The sequence below is a fragment of the Akebia trifoliata genome, chromosome 3 (assembly GCF_017979445.1).
Source record: "Akebia trifoliata isolate Shusen 1 chromosome 3, ASM1797944v1, whole genome shotgun sequence".
Taxonomy (NCBI): Eukaryota; Viridiplantae; Streptophyta; class Magnoliopsida; order Ranunculales; family Lardizabalaceae; genus Akebia; species Akebia trifoliata.
The window spans coordinates 30,077,573-30,100,242 of record NC_141377.1 but is presented as its reverse complement, the minus strand read 5'-3'; the positions used below and the strand labels follow the sequence as shown (position 1 = coordinate 30,100,242).

The window sequence follows — 22,670 nt, the reverse complement described above, 5'->3', positions numbered from 1 at the left end:
TCATTTTCTAGAAAATAGTTTTTTAAGGAAAATATCTTTTGGAGACACATCTAGACCAAATTGCGATTGGAGTCACTTTCACACCTAGAACGGACGTATAAACCTCTTATAATATAGATTAATAAAACAACAAGAAGCATGAAAAATGGAATAATGAAACTTTCTGAAAAGAAGGAAACAAGGAATATTCTTCTGTATCTTTATGGCTTTTAGGTGTATTTAATAATATAAAGAAATAAACAGATTAGGACAAAATATTCACATTATTTTTGTAATTATTTTTTATTCATTGAATCTTATATAATATCTTTTTAAGAGAAGATTTCGAAAATATATGCAACTTTTATTAAACAGTAATGCTGGGGTGGCATTGGATTTACTGCAATTCTCACATTTCTGACGTGGAGGTGCACACATTATTGTACTTGCTTTTACTTGTATCTTGAAGAAATAATCTACAGTTATGTGCGCACCCCAAGTCAAAAAATATGAGAATCACAATGACACCTCAGCACGACTCTTGTTAAAATTCCCATTCTAGCATATTGTTCGTTTTAATTCCGAAAAAGATGCATAACGAGACTACAGATATTTCAAAGTCACGATCTTGCTGATAAACAATAGTAACGATCTCTCTAATTTTCAAAAGTAACGATCTCTTAAAAGGAAGTGAGATCACTGCTATTTATTCTAAAAGTCACTATCTCAATGCTTTTATAAAAGCGACGATCTCGCTAAAAAGCATGTTTAAGGAATTAAAATGATCAACGTGTTGGAATGGAAATTTTCCCATAATCAACGCACAAAATGGTATAAAAATGTCAATCGTACCAATCAAATGGCTAAGTAACAACACTTACTTAGGTTTAATCGGCGATGGTGATAGCATGTGGGATCCACTATAATACAGTGCATGAGATGCACCTTAACAATCTCATTATTTTATTTTATTTTATTTTGCCTTTTTTCTCATTTGGAAAATATTCTAATAATTATTAGAATATGATTTGATGGTCCTCATTTAACTCAACTCAATTGAATTTCAACTCGACTAAATGCTAAAGCTCATTCAAACTAACTCATTGAGTCAACTCAAAAACTCAATCATGGCAAGTTGGCAATTCTGAAAACCATTGACTCAGATTAGAAATTTGATGAAATTGGGTAGCTGTACGATATTACTTTCGGAAAACAAAAGACACATAATTCTTAATTCTATAATATTAAGATTATTTTTCCAATGTTTATCACCACATATACCCAGGGGATTTGGGCGAGATATTGTAGAGGCGGATGTATAGTGCGGGCAACTCCCCTCCCCCCACGCCCCACCCCCCACCGCCACCCTTCTCCCCTCTTACACACAAGAATTTTCAAAGTCTTTAGAGGTATTTTTATATTACCTCAAGATCCGTAAATACCTTGTGGGTTGACCTTCAATTCTTTGGAACTCCACATTCTACTTGTCTCACAGAGTCTTTGATGCCTAAGTTAGACCTCAGAATGAGAATGTATAGGGTTTAGGAGCAAGAATTTCATACCTCTCGTTAGCACATGATTGTCCTTTTATGGAGAATAGGATAAAATCCTTTTTTAAAATGTTTCATATTCTATCTTCTCCTTCTTAATCAATCTTTCTATATTAGGAATTTATCTTTTTAATACATTTTTTATTTGGTAACTTTCTAACGATAAAATCCTTCCAAAATCACATTTAAATTCTGTCAAATCATAAATTTTGCGTGATCTATCAAGGCACACCATTCGAGAAAAGATTCCACTGACCTTATGCTTTCCGATACTCGACCTTACTCAAGCTATGAGCTTGGTTCAACCCAACTTTATGCCTTAAACTCGAACTTTAAACCCGGAACATACACCTTTTTTATTCCGTCCTCCCTCTATCTCGAGCTTTAAGCTGACCTCCTGAAGCTCTAAGCTTGGAGTATTTTTTACATGTCAAAACCATGTGTATCCTTATACCATCCCAGGTCTTGTAGATTTGACCCTCCACAAAGTCTATGGATTAGAGAGTTGTTGCAACAGATTTTAACGACGAATAAAAAAATCTTCCACAATTGCCCCCACAAATTTTTCTTCAACTCTTTATTGCCCCCACAACCATTTTTTTTTTTCACTTTACTCTTAGTTGCCCCCATGTAGACACCCCAATTTGCACAAACCTGTTAGAAAGAATACAAATTTTCAAAATCTCGAATTGATTTCAATTAAAAGCTTAAAGTCCTTCAACGAGCTCACGTTACATACTAATTGTCACTTGACATATTTTTTCATGAATACATGTACACATGCGTCATTTCATATTGTTTTGCATACCCAAACCTTATCCTTAGTCCATCTAGGTAATCACATCCAATTCCATACCCACTTCCCATACCCATTTCTCCAAATCTATGAATCGACCCAATTTCATACTCACTTCCTAATCTAAACTCACTCTCTAGTAACAAATCCATTATCCATACTCTAATCCAATACCAAACCCATTTTCAAGCCTAGTCCAAATATCAAAATTTAAACCATCATGAACCCATAATCCAAGTCCAAAACCAAATTCCAATGTCAAGCCCATTCTAAGTCCATGCCAACTCCAAAAGCTCATAGTCTTATACCTCCCCCCAAGAAAAGACACACGAAAATCTCTCATAGGTTTCAACATCTAAGAAGAATCTTCCTTGGTGGGTCAATGCTCCAACTTAGAGTCAACTCTCTTGAAAAGACTTAAGAATGCCTTAAAAAAATAAAGTCAAATAAAAAAAGTACTTTGATCTTTTATAAAAATCCTTAAAGTTGGGAGAACTTCCAATCATACCCTCAAAAGATAAGAATCTTCAAGTACATATATGGAGTTCTCCCATTAGTCTATTTCAAAAATATATATCTATCATTACTTTTAAGGATATTTACAAGAGAACTAAAGTTTATTTTTTACCTATTGCTTCACCTTTATACATGTCACTTCCTCACTCACCCTCCCAAAAATACCTTTGTTCTCACTTTTATTTATCAAAAGAACAAAGATCAAAGAAAATTTAGGGTTTCTATTCACAAATTCCACCTTTATCCTCATGAAGATAGAAAATCCTAAAAGAAATAATCAAAATCTCATGTCCTTTCTCTTTGTTTTTAGAATTTGACCACTTTATTCAAAAATCTCCAAAAATTCTATAAATGTTCTCATTTCCTATAAGCAAATCATGCTCTCAAGCCCCCATCTCTCAATATAAAACTCTATCAAAATCTCCACTCAACATATCTAATCCTCTCTCAACTTAAGAATTTTCATTCATCTTTTAACTCTCAACCAATAACTATCATCTTCTTTAATCTCATACTCTCAACTAAAACTCTCAATCTTCAAGTTTGTTCTTTCAAGACTCAATATCATTCAAGAATACCAAGGAACAAAGTAGGTGTAAATTAGGTATTTTATTTAAGTACTTGCTTCTTCTACTCTTAACTATTTATTTATTTTATGTTCTATAAAAATTTTAGGATGTAATACAAACCATCTCTCACCTCCGGTAAGTTGTACCCTGATTCGACTAAAATAGTGGGGGTTGAAACATTTTTTTCACCTATAATGTTTCTCATGCATCATATTGTACACTATACACCCATTTACATATGCTTCGCAATGATGAAAAAATGTATCATCTTTTTGTTGGATTGAAACACTAAGTTTCTAACCTTGCATACATGCATTAAAATTATGGCACTAGAGGAACTCCATCATGGAATCTCTCTAAAAAGCCTAAACTAACATTCCTACTTATAAAAATAATATAAGTTATATGAATTATCCTTTTTCATAAGATATTTCCAATGTCTCACATTAATATCAAAACCCTTTTCAAATGTACATTTTCACTTATTACACACACCATCTCTAAACATGCATTTTCATGTATTTTTTTTATTTATTTAAGTTTTTCAAAAGATTGGCCAAGTTTTAAAGATAATCAATCACCTTTGATGGAGAAGATGGCATGCCTAACACCTTCTCCATCCTTTAACCAGACCTCCCCTACTTAGATTTTATATAGATCATACCCTTTTTTCCATATACGAGAGTCGCTACAAGAATAACACCAATTTCAAAATCATTTTGGGTGTCCATTCACACTCATTTGCAAAAAAAAGAGTGGTACCGACTCCAAATAACATATCATCAAGGTTCAATGATGAGCATCTCATGTCTACACCCCACATAGTAAAGTCTTAACTCCACCCTTAGATATGGTGCTTTAAGAAGTAGGTTGCCTCACCCCTGCTAGTCAGGGTCTCTGAGTTCGAACACCTCCGTAATAAAAAACAATTAAATAAATAAATAAATATTAAGACTACATATTTTCAAATATCTAATTAATTTATCATCCCAAAGTTACACAAACATGTGATGAAATCATCATTTTTACGAAACAACACACATTCCAAAAATTGAGTTGTGATACACTATCTTCCTACAAGATTGCCATCAACATTATGTTTGCTGAGAACCATCAATTTTTCGTAAGTGTACAACACTTGTATATCATGGACGTAATAAAGCATATATAGTTTTGTGCCATCACCACAGTGGTGCAATGTTGAGGAAGTAATAAAACACAAGGGTAGATCTCACTTCCTTTATCGCCCACATACAAAGGGATTTGGATTTAACCTCATTACAAATCTAAAGAATTATTGTTAACGTAATTGTCTTTTCTCCTCTTCCTTTCAAAGAATACCTTCCATGCAACTCTATTATTTTTCCTCTTCTAACTCTTTTTCCAAGAATTAAGGAAGTACACATGCTTTGCACATGAACATATGTTTATTAACATTAAGATATAAGTTATGTTTGGAGTGACCTCAAGCTGGAAACTCATATCACACTTCTTCCCTCATTTCCCAACGAAAAGCATTTACAGCTCCCATACAATTTCACGTCAAGAAATGTGATATGAGGTTCCAGCCCGAGGTCACTTGAGCATTATTCAAGATATAATTCACCATTTTGAATAGCAATTATAAAGTTCTAATGAGAAAGAATCACATTTTTATCAGTTAAAAAATATATATGGCTTGTATGAGGGATTTTCGACAACCTTACGAAACTTTATTATGGCAAAGCAGATGGTGTGCTAAACAATCATATTGAAACTTTTATCTATTTATATATAAATCTGATTTGTGAAAAAAGTAATCTAGAACGACTAAATTCTTTTTGGAAATTTCAATGTAGGTTATAAATCTCAAAAATAAAAATCCTAAATAATTTCTACACAAATACCATTAAAAAGAAAAAAACAGTAGTCAGTAAATCTCTACCAATCATATTGAAACTTTTCCCTATTTACATACAACTCCAATTCACAAATCATTTTTATGCCTATTTGTAATAAAAAAAAAACAAATAATAATAATAATAATAATAAAATAAACTCTAGAATGACGAAATTCTTTTTTGAAATTGCAATGGAGATTATAAATAAGATAATCTAAATGTCCTACATAATTTCTATACAAAATTAAAAAGATAGTCCTTAAAGAAAATTGGAAATAATTTTAATGGAAAAAATAGTTTTCAGAATATTGTTTAGAAGAACCAAGGACCAAGGCTATGGTTTGGAGTTATTTTACATTTACAAGTTAGGAAATGTGAATTGTAACTAACCATCGGGCTATTCCTTCACAATAAGTATCTTTGAGATATTTAGTATCAGGATCATGTGTTTTCAAGAGTCACAGAACCTGTAGGGGCAAACAATAAGAGGACAAACACGGAAACATTTGTTGTTTAAGATGTACATATGAGCCACAACTTCATCTTTCTAGATGTTGCAAGGGTGATTCTTCAACCTGGAACCCATGCCTCTTCCCTGGGATAAGGTAATCTTCTGCTTCGACAGGGCCATAGGCAACTTTTTCAAACCATATGACCTAATTCAATTGATCCAAAGTGACAATCTCATACCTCCAATATTTGAGTGCCTGATAAGGTGGATCCCATTTACTAAAAAGTCAAACATGTTCATATGAGGTTTGTAATAGAAGTTACCCCCAAAATATGATCAAATCTACTGAACTCTTCTTAATGCCACCCTAATGACCACAACTACTCCAACATCTATAATAGAAGAAATGGATTGCGATAGCAAATTTACCAATGTCGTCACATTAAGATCAACAAATCTGATACCCAAGAAACTTGGTCTCCCTCTGTCTCTATTTCTCACCATCATAAACTTCTCCCTCCTCTGCCGCAACACATGAGTCATCTTTCTTTTTAAGAAATCTTATTCTAAAACAAAGGAACAGACACAAAGTTAGTATGCTCATGAAGCAATTTGAAAAATTGGAGAACCACTCTGACCAAGTCAAACATGAGGGCATTGACACACTCATATGAAAAAGCATAGTCGATGTCAAAAATACAAATTGAGAAATATTGTACACATGATGAGGTTCAGTAGTGAAAATTATACTAAGAGACCTTGAAAAATATTCAGTATAAGATGGTTAAAACCATCCAACCCATCACATTCCATTGTATGGTCAAAGGATTACTACAAGAAATACATGAAATGGTAAGCGTGAAACTCTTAGAACACCTGACTTGGATCCTAATATGGAATGCTGATATTCTAGATGGCATCTCATGTCGTGGGTTTCACTCTTGCATATCATGTGTACCAGACAGCCTATGCAACATGCACATAACGATTCATCTTTCACATATCTGCTTAACTTAACTTTTTCTTTTGAATGGACAACTATCTTGATTCGTCCTTCAGATCAACTGTAGATGGTATGATCTCTGCATTTTCAATTTCACACAAATCAAATTCAAGGAATGTCCATAATCTGTTCAAGGAAATAAAATCCAGTGAAAGGATAAGAACCTAACTTCTCTAGAAATATGGTCATTTATCAACCACACTTCATAAATAATTTTGACCTTGGAGAATATAATCACCTTCAAATTGACGTTTGTTTAAAGGGTCTTATATATAGTCTGCTTCTAAAACAGTGCCAACAAAAAATAATATATGCCACAATTGTGGGAGAACGTGATAAAACAATAGGTGTGAGAAAATTGTTTATTCATAGTGGATAATTATGGTGGTACATATGATAAAATAATTTGCATTGGTGTTTTAATAAATAAATAAAAAATAAGAGAACACCCTAAATTACTATGCCTTTCTTTTGAATGAAACTTTAAAGTCTAAACCTCAATAGATCATGGTTGCTTTCAAGATTAGAACTCTCTAAACAATAGGTCTAAGAAAACATCCTAAATAATTGAGAATAGGAATAGGAATTTTAAAAAAGAACCTTTAAAAACATTTGGTTGTTTACACACTGCAACTTAGACATTCAAGTTATAGACTGGTTTGTCCAAAGCCAACCACAATCGTGCTCTCGTGCTACACAAAATAAAAAACCGAGAGAACGTACAAATTAATGATAATTAAACAAATGAAACAGATCCCTCTTAGAAACAAGGGTGACTATTTACATACCACAACATTAATGTCGGAACTCTTGATTTTGTTCATCCTACGCTAAGTGTGACCAAGATCTAGTATTAACCATCATTTGCTCATGTGAAACGAAACATACACCCCTAAATATATAAATTTCTATAAAGCATGAGTGATTTATAATCCCTTTGAGGCATTTTATCAAAAAACATGTGAAGGAAAATAAAATATGAGCTTATTCTATACATATGAGCTAGATGATTGAATAGAATAGAACTACCTCATAAATTGCCATCAAAATTAGATGATATCAAGAATATGTAATTTGTTTCCCTTCTTCGATTGATTGATGTTCTTAATGCATTTCAAATATTACAATAGTTGAAAAGGCCTTTTCCGCGTATGATTCCAAGAGATTGATAGGTTGTTGCAAGTGACAAAAATCTCATTAAATCCAAAAATAAAATCTAAGAAAAGGGGAAAATAAGATAAAATTTCAACGAATAATCAAAAGACTAACAAATTAAGACTTCTTTGAATTCTAGTGGACGGAGATAAACCTCACCAAGGTACTGGAATGAGGGGGAGGAGTTGCTTATCAGGAATGCCCTTTTTTATTTTTTTGGAAAAGTGTTTATCGGGAATGTTCTTCATGTAGATATTTCAATTAAGAAATATCAAATATTTGAAAGGTCTAGTTATATTTTTACAACTTTTTTACCCACAAACTGACTTTGACCCAAAGATTGTAATCTTCTTCAATCACATTTACTTAGGCCCCGTTTGATTCAGCTGCCTGAATCTGCTGTCAGAAGCTGAAACATTGAAAAGCTTATTTGATAGAACTTTGTAAAAGTGTTATGCTGTTAACTAGAATCTGGTAATTATTGTTTGATACAGCTTCTAAAATCTACTGTATTAGGGTAAAATGACCTGAATACCCTTAAGGTTGATAGTACACCCAAAATGCATAAAAAATTATCAGAATACTGTTATAAATATAATAAAATTATATAAAAAATTAAAAAAAATAATTGTATTAATTTTAAAATATTTATAATTCTAAAAAAAATTATAGAAAAATTTAAAATTCTATAGAAATTTCGATAACATCTCCTCTTAAAAATAGACATATGAAATTTTCCTGATAAACAAGATACCTGCATAATACGCAATCTAACATAATGCACCCAGAATGCATAAAAAATTATCAAAATACCCCTATAAATATATAATTACACTAAATATATATAAATATAATAAAATTATATAAAAATTAAAAAATAATTGTTTTAATTTTAAAATGTTTATAATTTAAAAAAAAATTATAGAAAAATTTGACTGTACAGAGTACAATAATTGATGTGTGTGTGTGTGTGTGTGCGCGCGCGTGTAAGTTAAAGAAAAGCAAACATGATAGTACATGAAACTTGTGTTGGACAAAATTCACAAAAACAAAAGTACACATGAAATATGTAATTTATTAATAGAAAGTAGAATGGTTTGTCATAATCTACATTATTTTCAAATCTATCGATAGTACATGAAACTTGTGTTGGACAGAATTCACAAAAATAGGTAAAGCTTGTCAATCATATTAGAATTCAACATACAAATTAACTACGAATAATCTAATATGCTTAATTGACATAAGTGTTGGCCAAAACTACATTAGTCTGAATTCTTCGATACATCAGCAAGAAATACATAGAGTATCTTATTTACAAATATATGAAATCAGTCCAGATTCTTTAATTCTGAGAGTTGGGTAGCTAATTTACAAACATAAAATATTTCCTAAAGATTGATCTAAAAACATTGTCTTGTGCATTTGGTGAAAAAATCGAACTTCTTATTGTATATAAGAAACACTAACCTCAAATGAATGTCTCAATGGTTTTATTGGAGACCGTCGTAGCATCAAACTAGGGCTGGCAACAGTTCAGTTCAGTACTAGATCAATATCACTCCAATACTGATCCAATATTTTTTAATTATGTACCCGATCCGAACGGATTAATGAATATGTGAACCGAATCCGATACGTTTCATTTTATCATTAATCCGAAATCAATCCGATCCGAATACATGCCTTATTTTCAAATTATTAATGTTCAAAAAATATAAAATCATATAAATTTTTTAAAAAAAAATCTACTTTCCAACTAAATATAAAGGAGAACCAAAAAGACAAAACATTTTATTTATATGTACGTACATGAAATTAAGAATAATAAAAAAGTATTAAAATATGTTCGGATTGGATTTGTTTGGGAATAGATTGGGGTAGATCTAAATCTGATCCAAACTTGTTTTAGATTTAAGATTCCAATCTGAAAATCCGATTTTTCATGTTTTTCGGATCGAATCGGTTCAAACATCGAATGTATTTTGGATCTACGTCAAACATGTCTCAAATGGGTTGTGTTCAATCTATAAATGTAATTGGCGCACTTCTACATCTTCATTCACTAGGTTGGTAAGGAAACTTGTTTTCTAAGAAGCGCGTTTCACCTTCTCCACTATCCACGGTACAAAAAATTTCAAGTTTATTATCAACCAACTTGCTTTTGTCAACCAATTTACAAACAGAAAAATTCCATGTGAGTAACATCCACATCAACCAATTTACTAACAAAAATACAAAATAAAACCAATTTAAATTGCCGCTGTCAGTTCTCTTTGAACCACTCACCATGTCAACTCTAAAAATTCATCCAGGGGAGACCAAAAATGCACTAAGTTGACTTACAAATTTAATCCAGAGACAAACTTTTAACCAAAAAAAAAAAAAACACATTCATCATTTCAACTTATTAACATAAATAAAGAAGAAATTTTTAACCTGACTCAATTGAATCCAGAGACATAAAATTCACTCTACATTTCAGAAAAAAAAAAAAAATCATCATTTAAAAAAAAAAATTCACAGATCAGAGGAAGGTTGTATTTGACCGTACCTGCCATTAGATCTTGTAGTAGAATGTGAGAAAGATCGGAAAGAAATCGCAGTTGCTGTTTGAAGCTTGTGAGAGATAGGAGATGGATTGAATCAGATCTACAATTTTCGTGTTGCTACCGTACAGATCAATCGAGAGAGAAGAGAGGTAGAGATCGATTGAGAAAGAAATGGATTTTGTTTGGTTGGGTAGGGGCTGCTTTGTGTGAGATCAAGAGGGAGAGAATGAAAGGAGGTGCGATGGTATCGTCGATGGCATCGATCGGAGATGCGTGCCGTCGTCAATGGCGATCTAGAGGTGACTCAAATGTTTCGGGAAGAACAGTTGTGTGCTGTCGAGAAGAAGAGAGAGAGATGAAGAACAGGTGTGAACGGATGTGCGAGGTTTTTTCGAGAAGAAGAGAAGAACAGATACATGCGGTTCTGTCGCAGAAGGGAGCTGCTGTGCGATTCTATCACAGAGAAGGGAAGAAGAGAAGTGGAGAAGAGATCGATGGGTAGAGAAGAGATCGAGGGGTATTTTGATCTTCTGAACTGAGCCGTTTTTCAGTGTTAAAATCTCCCACAAACGCGAATGTAAAAAGCGTATTTTATCAGCTTTTCCTAACTGTGTTTAAAAACGCAGATTTTGAACGCAAAATTTATTACCAAACGGTAATTTAGGAGTGAAACACAGATTCACACCTCAAAAGCGTTTTAAGAAGCGGAAACAAACACCACCTTACTGACAAAAAGACACCAACAAATTATTATGAAATACAAAAGAAATTTATGATAGAATCTTATCTATTAATATTCCCAAATCAGGAATAGCATTCACCCTTTATCAAATCTAGAATAAAACCCACAACATAGAAAATCGCAACCCAACTTCAATGCCACATAAAAATTATACCAAGAAGCGAATAAAATTACATTAGATCTGATTTATGACATGAACAAACATAATCAGATATAGAAATAAATAAAACTACCCAAAACTTCAAGATAAATATCAGAAGTTCCAAATGATGAAGCAAAAATATTAATAACTGTTATTAATCTTTCATACTAATTAAAAATGTGCTATGATATCAATTTTCAATAGTCTTTTAAGGCCTTTAACCAAACCAGAGGAGTGTGACCAAGAAGCTCATGTAGTGGTCTGGTGTCAGGCAGAGGTTCTTCATATTCAATTTGATTCAATACTTGCAGAAAACCTAATATTAATGGAGAAGATGAAAACAAATTTAAAGTTGAAACCAACCAGTTTCCCTAAATAATAAAGTGAAAACACACAAGCTAACTAAGTGATCCTCTGGCAGTTTGAACTAAGTGATCTTCTAGCAGTTTGAGGTTTTAAAGCGTTAATGGTGTATATGATGTCTAGTACTTCCAATTCAATCAAATGAAATCGACTACAACATTCCAACTATCATTGGCCAAGAAAATAATATACTCAATGATATAGTAGCATTTCATGATATGGTCTAAAAATAAGAAATAAACAAGATTCAAAGAGTATATAAAAAAGAAAAGAGAGAATTAACAAAAGAGGGTAGCGTCTGAGAAGCTAAGTCATACCTCCACTTGGCGTCTAGTGTGTAATTGAATATCGATCAAGTCATACATGACCTGCCAAGGGATTTCTTACATAAGAAATATCTAAACTAAGACATTGCCACACTACAACAAAAGCGTTTTCGCGAACGCTATAATATGCTATTGTTTTTCATAGCATTTTCTTGAACACTATATAAGACACTAATTTCATAGCATTTTTCAAAACATTATTATTATAGCATTTTTTAATTGTTATCGTTTTTAGTATAAGAACCGATGAAGAAACCTATTTATAGCTTTTTTTTGGTGAAATGTTATGATCTCCAAAAATACTCGTTAATAGCATTCATTACATGAATACTATGAATTTTTTTATTATTTTTCTATAATTTTAAGATCAACTTTTAACAATAGAACCTGCATTACAACTGATTGAAAGTCCTAAGTATTAAAATCTCCTTTCCACATACTCCAAAGAAAGTAGTAACTTACATCAAGAGTAACCCCTTAACTAAATATACGTTTTAGACACGGATTGTGTCAAAGCATGGTGTTTTCTAGAACTTAAACACTACAATAGCTTAATAAGATACCAGTGCAAAGTTCAGTAGCTGGATCTACTACTGTAAAGACAATATATAACAGTTCAGGTTGTTACAAATTCTTCCTCTGTCATACTAAAAACAATCTCTGTTTATTACAACAAAATTCAAGAATGGGAACAACCAACTATTCACAACAACACTCTGACAGATACATAGTCTAACAAACCCAATAATTTGGTAACAAACCCCATCCCCACTACTCTACCTTACACCTTAAAGAAACTTTAAAAATATATATATATATTGGTTAAATTTGTGCTAGTAAGATCTTGTTGGAAGCTTTTTTTTTATTTCTTTTAATGATCCTAAAGATTGACTAAAGGATAAGTTGATCCAGGGAAAATAAAGCTTTTGCACTAACTAAACAGCAACCAAAATCATGGTAGGAAAAATAAAATTCAAGCTTGTAAAATAAAAATCAAGAACGAACAATCTAAAGCAAATGACATTCCTAATAATACCTAGGAGGAAAATAACCCATTAACTACCACAATGGAGTTCTGTACACCTTTAGCAAAAATGTTATGTCATTTTATGAACTACTGTCACCAGTGTTTTCTACACTCAAATTTTTGTCCAGCATTTTAATTTTGATAATATAGTTGTATTTTAATTTTAATTTTAACTGGGCTAGAGGACGCATTCTGGTTGGTTCAAGCCCGAAATTCTTCCCCATGAGGAGAAAGTGAATTTATGCTCTTATGGTGACTAAGGTGTTTCGAGATTCTAATTTATCATTGAGTTAAGAAATGGTCTTCCGTGCACTGATGTTCAAGTTCACAGATTTAGCTATTTCTTAGTAGCATTATAGTTCAGGTTAATTACTATTTCGTGAGCTGAAAATGAGTTATTTACAATTCCGGCCACTTTTCATTTTAATTACCAAAATGTGAACAATCACGTTTTTGTTAAAAAAACAAATTCAGAACAAAGTGACTATTTCATAGGTTTAAAGTGACAATTTTGCAGGTTCTAAGTGAAATCATCACTTTAAACTTGCAAAATAGTCACTTTAAAAACCTGTGAATTCGTTATCGTTATCGTTCACATTTTGGTAATTAATATGAATAATGAGTCAGAATCATAAATTCGTCAAAAGTTGATCACTTTTTCGTAAATATCTCTTATAGTTCTGTACAATAGGTTTTAGTCATCATAAATTAGATTAAATCTTGTACACTACGGTGTTTTCGAAGTTTATATTGTCATTCTATGAGGTTTTCCAAGTTATAATACTTTCGTTAAACAGTATGGTTTACAGTTGTGAACACAATTTTACACCTCACTTAATACTAAATCCTCAAGATGTACTCTTTTTCTCATTAAAAACCAAAAGAAGAGAGAAAGAAAGAAGGATGGAACTGAAAATATCAGTAATTGAGAGAGGTGTGTGAATACCATCAGAAATTGGAGAACAAACACAAGCTATTACCAAGCTCATGTACAAAAGCATAAGAGCAGCACCAGACCAAATTGAGAGAGAGAGAGAGAGATACCAGGTGTTGAAGAACTTGTTCGATTGGGTAAAAGAGTATCCCTGATTTCTCGATAGAACACACAGATGAAGCCATTAAATCATGATCATCAATCTTCTTCTCTTGCTCAACTCTAATCAGAACTAAATCTTAATTTCTAGTTTGTAATCTATCTATTTTTCCTCTGATTTTCTTTTTGATTCTCCACAGATAGAAGAACTAAGGGAAAAAAACGTAGAGAGAATGGATTTGGTGGGTCTGCTGAGAATGGCTTTGGAAACGAGAAGCTAAAGGGAATAAAGACGTTTTGAAGATGAAGAGGAAGAGGTTTGTATGTGGTACCCGTCATTTATGAGAATTTTTTTTTTTTTTTTAATGATTAGGGTTTCAAAGAAGCTCTAAAGATGATTTATAAAGAAGTTGCAGGAACGAGAGACGAAGGATGTTTTTTTTGGGAAAGAAAATGAATTTGAATCGTGATTATCTGACTACCCCACGAGGAATGGTTTTTAAACTCGTCCGACACCGAGACGTATCGCCCGAGTTAACTCGGTTTCAGAGTTGAACGAGACCAACTCACAAAGTGATTTTTTTGACTGAGTTTTGCATCTCTTGTACAATTTTTCGAGTTATCTCACGAGACGTTTCAAACGTATCAGAAAACTCGTCCGAGATGACTTGGTATCGGAGCTGAACGAGATGAGACGCGATACCAAGTTTAAAAACCATGCGTGGAAAACTCAATCCATTGCCCTGACGTGACAAGGTTGGGTACCCTAGATCTGCACTTCCCATAAAAATGTGTATCTTGAGGGAATCATTTATCTCGAGGAATGCATATCTACCATTCCCAAACTTGTCAAGTCAGCGAGTCAATTGAGTATGCCACGTAAGGGTAGTCCGGTTATTATGACACAATGAACTTATATAAAAATAAGGGTATTTTAATTCAGTGAAAAAGTCGTTCGATTAATTCTTTTTTATATATAGATTACTGAATAGATAATAGATATCCTTCAACTTTATTATCTTTCCTCTTCTCACTAAGATTTCTCATAAATCTATCATATTTTTGTTTCTCGGGTTAATTAGAAGAGGTTAATTACATTTACATGAGTTTCAAACTTGAATTTTGATTCAAAATTAGTCTGTCTTATTTTTTTCAATAATCCATATTTGTAGCAATATAATATTATTGTTCCTCTCCAAAATGATATACGATTGATTTAAAATATCTATGATCTATCTTCTCTATCTCTATAAAGGACCCGAGGAAACTTTGCGTAGAGTTCCATTAGTATTAATGGGTGGCTCTGTGATTTTTTATGGGCACAGGCATCTCAAGTAATTCAGTTTCATGGTTCCTTGCTTGTTTCTTCCATATTTTGGATCTTAGCTCCATGAAACAATATGCTACTGTTAAAACATTGAAGAATTGAAATTTTAGATCAAAACATTATGTACGGATGGTATGAATTGCCTAAATAAGAATTCTTGAACGATGAACAACTAAAGCCTATTACTTATTATCTACAAAAAATTCCATTAATGAAACCTGTAAATCCTCCCCGAACTGCCAAAAGGGTAGGGAGGAAACAAGGCTCATACGGTCGTGAGTTTAGAATTCGGATCAATTATTCATTTAATGGAAACTATTGTTCGTTATTTTCCAAATAAAAGTAAAAACATGGCTCTCACGGACGATTTAACAAAATATGTGCCAATTACAAAACTTCTTTTTTATGAGGGACACTTTCTCTTTGTGGTATTCCACCTCTTACTTGTTTTTGGTCCAAAGACAGAATTCTTAATAATAGTCGGTTATATTCACCTATTAAGAAAAGGAATTGACCCCCTATTCCAATCGAAGAGAACAAGCCATTCGACAAGGAGATTCTGAAATTACAGAAGCTTGGTCCAATCAAGCTGTTGAGTATTGAAAACAAGCAATAGCGCTTACCCCAAGGAATCATATTGAAGTACATAATTGGTTGAAGATCACAAGGCGGTTTGAATAAGAACACTCTAGTTATTCCGAAAGGAAATAATCAAATAATTATTCATCGAATGACTATAAAAAATGGTGGTTCAATTCGATGTCCTCTAACGAGGAGTTAGAACACATATGTGGTATAAGTAAATCATCTTCAATGCTAGTTATTTATTATAAAATTCAAAAAATAATGATTTAGGTGAAAATTTTATTTTCTTCCTTTTATTCTCCTAAAGGTGAATATAAATTATTTGCTAAGGTAAATTTAATTCGTTTACCAATAATCAAGATATCATAAAAGAGAGCTGCTATAGGCACTCCAACTTTTACTTATTACAACCTAATGTTTTAGATTATTTATTACATCCTAATTAAAGATTAAAACACACCATTCCCACTTTACAAAAGCTTGGTTCAAGTTACTAGCTTAGCATTACATAGCAGTATAACACATTCAAGCAACTACAACGGTTGTTTATAATTAGAATTAGGCTAATATAAAATCCTAAATCTAACAAATAGAAATCTGAAAGAGAAGGATCATGTTAGCACGCCAACTTTTACTTATTCTTAGCCATTGACTTCATTTTTTATTTTTATTTTGTAATTTAAATTGCGGTGTAATAAGTAGCGGCTCTCTTTTTAAAACACTTGCCCTCTTGGTCTTCAAGATTCCTTCTTTTTAGCCTAAGGGACCTTAGGGTGAAAATTCTCTCAATGAATTACGAAGTTGAAAATTAAACTCCATCTCGTAGTGTACAACTATAATCACTTATTTTAAAAGTTTAAAATAATAATAAAAAAATAGATAAATTATCATTGTAATATATAAAGGTGAGTGGGCCCAAGAGCTGCTATTGCCAGGCAAATCATTTTCCACTGTTTGGGCACAACATGGAAAATTTTGTGGAAAATTATATTTTTCATTTGAATTGCATAAAAAAATAGAAATAAAAAATATTATTTTAATTTGACTTTTATGGTAATTATACCAAAAAATAATTATAAAATCATTTTTGGGGAAAGATTTGAATTATTACACGCCAATTTAAATTGTTAGAGAACTACTATTGGCCCCTCAAATTTTTTAGAGAGCTACTATTGGCACCTTACGTTTTAATTATTCCACGCCAAATTCTTAAATTAATTACAACACTGCAACTAAAGATTAAAACACATTCTTGAAACATTACAAAGATTTGGCTCAAACTATAATCTCAACATTATAACACTCATTCAAACAATTTTAGTAGTTGTTTACAATTATGATTAGGCTCATATAAGATTCTAAACCAAAAAAATAGATCAAATTTACAAATAATGAGCCAGTTTCTTTTGGCACCCCAACTTTTACTTAGTATTTATTTGGTATGTAATCAATAAAATTTGGGATGCATATAGAATCTCTCTAACTTTATTTATAAAATAAATATTGATATAATTTAAAATTAATTATTCAATCAGAAATTTACAACAACAAAAAAATGATTGATTTAGATAATTTTAAATTTTTTTATAAAAATAATTTATTTTTAACAATTTAAATATTTATTTTATAAATAAAACTATGATTTTATTTGATTTCATTTTATTGTGTGCTTTTTTATTTTGTTTAAATTTATTTATAAAATAAATATTGATTTTTTTATTATTTGTCGTGTGCTAGCAAATCGTTTTCCAAGGGAGAGGGGGTAAGAAAATGATTTGCCGTTGATAGAGGAAATTTTTTAAACCACTTTTGATGGATTTAGAAGTTTCAGATTGAGTTGATTTTTTGTGAGGGTGATCTCCTCACCATAGAGGTCATCCTCACAAAAATCAGCTCAATCCGAAACTTTTAAGTCATATACAACAATGTTGGCTCCCTAACGTTGGCTGTGAGCACCACCCCTATTTAAATTAAATATTTTTATTTAATTTTATTTTTTATTTGCTAGTCGTTCTTATCCAAATGATTATGAATTAGACCATTTTTTTAATTGAAGGCTTCTTGTGTAGTTGATTCCCAGCTTGTCTAAACATAGGTGTTCTATTTCAAAATTTAAATTCAAATATTGAAAAGCTAGAGTTGATTTTGTTGTTACTGAATACTGATTTCTTATGGCAGAGAGAAAAAAAATTAGAACAAATCTTGATTTTCAAATTGAATGTAATAGTAAATATTACCTACAAAAGAAATGGTTGAGGCGTGCACAAAACACTGTCTTAAAACGAAATTCGCCCCTGCTTCGGTACCACAGTCTGTAGGCGTTCGTTCTACAGGATTCAACAACCCACGTATCAAAAAGGGTACTCTAAATTAGAACGTAACTTCGAACTTGATTATGTTGTGTGCTCTCACAACGAAGAATAAAGATGTAAGATATAAAAAATAACAGAGAAATCAGGTGTGTTTAAACCACCTAAACATTGGATATAAATTAAAGAGAAATTGACTATTTAGAACAATCACAACCTATTCCGAACAAACATATTGTGTTGGTTCAGAATATACACATTGGTTAAAAACAAAATAAAAAAGTCTAAAATTGGGGCGCACCTACGTGAGGTGTAAATCTGAGATTTTGTACCCCCCCTGCGCGCACGTCATACGTGTGCACACGCATTAAGGTTTTCGGACCGGTGGATCCAAATTCCAATTGAAACCTTGGGTTTTCCTCTTGGGCCCCCGTGTGCACGCGTGAACCCGCCCACTACTTCTATCCACTTTAAAACTATTAGAAACACAATTATTTAAGAATTGCAAATCAATTCTTCTCCTAGTCGATGTAGGACTAAAATTACTCAAGGAAAAAACAAAACTATCAACTAAACATAAAGCAAGAAAAGTAAAAGCATAAAGCATAAAGCAAACATGGGATTTAAATACCCTATGGTTAATAGATTGATTTACCATATGGTTGCAACTAATTGAATATTAAAAGGTTTTCAAATTCAACCCTTTAAATTCCAACAATTTAAGTTAGGATTGTCAATGAATTGAATCAAATCCAACATCAATCCATTTTTATCTAATAATAACTTTGTACACGGATTGGGAATTTGAGATTTGATTTGATAACTTATCACATTGGTAATAGTAAGGACTAACTTGTCATATTTTGATTCTGGATCAACAATGCCCGATTCTATAAAGTTTTGATATGATGAAATGTGAGAAATTTGTAAATTTTCTAGAACTAAACATTGACTACCCACTATCTACTTAATTCACCATTCACTGAATTCAATGCATGTTTCAATTGTACTTTGATTTATGTTTGTAGCTACAGTAGCTTTAAGTCCTGAAGTTTTGTAGTGGGCCTAACTCATCCTCACAAAATCGGTTTGTAAGGTGAGGATTGCCTTAGATTTATATATAGCCCAAGGTCATGATACTTGGGGCGATGTGGGACTATCACCTTACACTCCCCATCATGTGTAATGTGTCTCCTACATCTTGTTGTCAGTCGCTTTGATACCATGTAGAAGCCTATGAGTCTAACTCATTTTCACAAAACTGGCTTGTAAGGCGAGGATTGCCTTAGATTTATATATAGCCTAAGGTCATGATACCTAGGCAATGTGGGAGCATGGCTTACAAGTTCCACTTAAGTTAGGTTAAGGGTGTATGTGTCGTGTTGTGATATTCTTGATTCTTAATGGGGTGATAATTATGTAACAACTTTACATCCTATTGCTTGTATTTTTTGGATTTTTTTGTGATGTGGAATTGAAATAGACTACCAACAATTATTTTATTTTTTTAGAATCTATATTGATGGGTATTAGTATTGTTATTGTTGGTAGAGATGAATGTTTATTCTTTCATTTTATCCGACTAGGTGGCATGTGCAAATGCATGGTAACAAAAGGGTTTATCTATAATTTAAAATATTGATTGAAGGGTGTATGAATATTACATAGTAAAAATGATATTTTTGTAATTTTGGAGGCAATTTTAAAGTTGTGGGCTGCAATTTTCTTGGTTTTTTACCAGAATGACCTTGATTAATTATATTAATTATAAATATAAAACTGGTAACATTTGTGGGATCTAAAATTTAGTTTCAAACCACTTCTACTTCACATTCTCTCGTTATAATTGTAAAGATAATGGCTTAACACTATTGTTGACTAACCAATATGCTTTCAATTTTGATCTATATTGTTGTTTTCTTGTTAAACCTTCAGTGTTAGATGTAATTCAATTGTGTTGTTTGTTTCATTTCTAGAGATATTAGCAGTGATTAGTAGTTTTTGTTGGTCTAAGAATCTTTTGGACCCATGAGATGCATTCTTTTGGAACCATGAGATGCATTTTTTTTTTTAATTAGTAATAATAAATACCTATGGTGGTACTGTTGTTATTATTGAGCATGTCATATATTATCACTAGCTAGCTAGAGTTTGCCCGTGCCTTTGGCACAATTATCCTCTTTGAGGTTAAGCGGGGCAAAAGAGAAAGGCAATAAAGTTATAGGTAGTATTATTGAAAAATGAGTAAAATAGTAAAGAAAATAGAGTTGAAGGGATATTATTGGAAATGAGAAGAAAATGAAAGAGAATAAAGTTGGATAGATATTATTGGAAAGGGATGAGAGAAAATGAATAAAATTGAAATTGTTTCTTGAGATGCATGCGAGATTGAATATGAACTACTCTTATGAGATAAACATTGGGGAAGACAACTTAAGTGTTTATTGTATAGATATTAGTATAGAATTGATGTTTTCATGAGTTGCTTCAGTTGGCTTAGTTTTCTGTAGTTTATTCATAAATCTTGATTGAGTGGGGAGATAACAATTTTCATATATATATATACATTAATCGCTTGGTAAATTAAAATTATAAATTTTGATATAAGAAATGTTTCATTTTTTGTCTGTGTTGAACTGTAGGCTTGCATGCCAAATCAAAACCCATTTCAAAGTGGCTTATGTTATTCCTCCCTCACTCTTCTATAACATATCACTTGCTTATATAAATAACCTTATATATAAGTCGGATTTGGGTGTGTAGGCGCTAATACAAATGGGGATTTTTCATCAATCAGAGGAGGGTTTGGAGCTATTATTTGAGATCACACGGGTATGGTCAAAGCGACTGTTATAGGGTGTGAAACCCCTAAATCGGTCATCCATCATGAGCTCCAAGGTGTTCTAGAGGGTCTTCGTTTGGCGACCGCATTTGATTGTAAAAGAATTCTGGCGCATTCTGATTCCTTAGTGACTATTAACATTCTCAATGATAAGTGGAACATTCATTGGCATGTCCATCACTTCGTTTTAGCCATTAGAAGATCCCTTCCTAGCTTCCAAGATGTACCCTTTCACACTTTTCGAGAAGCCAATAGGATTGATGATATGATCGCCTCTTATCAGACAACCATGGGTTGCAAAGAGTTTAATTTTAATTCCTCGTCGAGTAATCTTCTGTCAATCCTTGATCAAGATAATAGAAATATATTACACCTGAGGTTGTAATTGGTTTGGGTCTGCCTTAACCCCCGATAACTTTTCAAATAATAATAAATAAATAAAAACTTGTATATAGCTTAAGGACATTGGAGAGGATAAGGTGTCATTTCTCACATTTTTTCTTTGTGGACACAAATTGAATTTGATGAATATTGTAATCTTGGTTGTATATATATTACACTTGAACATGGTTGAAGCATTTCATCAAAATGTAAATTTTTAATTATATTATTTTTTCATTGATTGATGTTGACTACATTGCTAGTATTATTTTTGAAAATAATAAACCATTTTTATTTTTTTATCCTTTTTCAAGGACTATCGAACGTCCGTGACTTTGGCTAGACTTTCAAGCATTCAAGAGTTTGGAATTTGATTGCCATTAAGGCTTAGGTATGGTTATTTTATTCCATTGATATGATTGCTTGTCTCATTATGGGATAAGAGTTTAGTAGAGAAGTTCTTTGAAAGCTAATGGATTGGTCCACTTATGTCTTGGGAATGAGGTGATTATATTTATTTAGATAGAGCTGACAATTTGTTTTTCTTCAAGTGACCCAACAAATTTTCTAGCAATTTGACCTAGTGATTCTAGATTCATCAATATGAGCTTTGGTTTTGTCATTTACCAAATAATTACATTTATTTAGTAAAGACACGAATTGAACCGAATCAAAACTAGACCCATTTGGTTGTAGATACAAAAATGATGTAAAAGACACTTTCATCTCCAGGATAATTTCGTTTGCCCACTATATTAAATTGAAAAATAATTTCTCCAATGAATCAATTTAATCAAATAATTGGGTGAAAATTTAGATTTTACATTTTTCAAAACAAAATGATGAATTTTCATATGAGAATCAATTAGTCAATGTTCCATAAAATCTAGATCTTTCGCACTTATTTGTTAAGCTAATATAAATATGATGAAATGACCATATGTTGGATTAAACATAGATTTTAGTCATGGATTCGTTAGGATCCTACATAAAGTAATGATGATGGTGAACATAAACCCCAACTTGACCTTATTTGACCATAGGATAATCTTGGATCTTGGTAGAGACAAATCACTTCAATCAGGTTCGGTGCCTAACACCTTTCGAAACCCCTAATTCGATCCATTTCCCTATTCTCTTAC

At 32.0% G+C, this 22,670-nt stretch overlaps 1 long non-coding RNA gene across 4 annotated transcripts; it reads right to left on the bottom strand.

Annotated features, from left to right (window-relative positions):
* Positions 1–5,549: 5,549 nt before the first annotated feature.
* Positions 5,550–14,543, bottom strand: LOC147406322 (uncharacterized). Of its 4 annotated transcripts, XR_015176401.1 has the most exons (5): positions 14,096–14,543; positions 12,016–12,066; positions 7,533–7,636; positions 7,345–7,428; positions 5,550–6,823 (listed from the first exon to the last, which is right to left on the bottom strand). It is a non-coding gene; the product is annotated as an uncharacterized LOC147406322 (long non-coding RNA). The 4 variants fall into 4 exon arrangements; XR_015176402.1 differs by lacking the exon at positions 7,533–7,636 and having other exon boundaries at positions 7,345–7,436; XR_015176400.1 differs by lacking the exons at positions 7,345–7,428; positions 7,533–7,636.
* Positions 14,544–22,670: the final 8,127 nt, after the last annotated feature.